This window comes from Sprattus sprattus, assembly GCF_963457725.1.
Source record: "Sprattus sprattus genome assembly, chromosome: 13".
Taxonomy (NCBI): domain Eukaryota; kingdom Metazoa; phylum Chordata; class Actinopteri; order Clupeiformes; family Clupeidae; genus Sprattus; species Sprattus sprattus.
Window position 1 is genome coordinate 26,904,576 of NC_137911.1, and position 1,029 is coordinate 26,905,604.

Genomic DNA, 1,029 nt, shown 5'->3' on the forward strand with positions numbered 1-1,029 from the left:
TGATGAACACGCCACAGTCCTCCGCTCTTCAGTGTATTTAATAACCATTTGCGCGCAACGAGTTGCAATTTATCTTAAGCACATTTGCCTGAAAGCCGCGGTGCAATTGACTTTCATTTGCACTGCCGGGCACAATGAGACACATTTTCGCGGAGAGACTGTGGTGCCGCCCAGAGATACTGACCCACATGTGTGTGTGTGTGTGTGTGTGTGTGTGTATTTGTGTGTGTGTGTATGTGTGTGTGTGTGTGTGTGTGTGTATTTGTGTGTGTGTCTCTCTCTATTTCATGTGAGATGGCCTCAGGCAGACCAGAAGAGATATCACCACGAGTGAACTACCAGAAGGTTCCGTCGCCCGCTCGTGCTCTTCTCCCAGTCTGTGGGGGGGTGAGGGATGTGTCCATTATGCGCATTATTCAAATGTGTTGCACTGGTGGAAAATGCGATCAAGCAGGAGCACAACGCAAAGAGGCTGTTTGTCCTTGTGGTGGTGGTAGGGGGTGTACATAGCCAGCTAGCTTACATTCGGCCAACGTTTCCTCCAAACCCCACCCCTAGCTGCTAACCTCCGTATATCTAATTTAGAACCATCTCATTCATGAAGCAGCCGCAACACACTGGCGTACTAAGCTAAGGTATAAATAATGCAATAAATACAAGTAGCGGATCAGTCCATCACATCTAAGATCCTGACCTGGATTCCCCTCAAGATAGTTTATTCTAAAAAAAAAAAAAAAAAAGTGTCATGTTTTATACGATGAACTGACAATTGTGTTAAGTGCATCAGCATAAGAAATGAGTGTTCAAGGTGGCATGCTTAAGTCAATGGGTTGACCGAAGACAATGGAAAAAAAAAAAACTGCTGTGTTGAGATCAAGGAACAAAATGATAACATCAGTTGCCACCACCATTATGCCATCGTAACACCATGACATTGCATCCATGATCACTATGTTGTAATGGGACACCTCCCAACCGTATTTACAGTAAATCGCAATAATACATTACATCCATGGTTACATGTGTGAC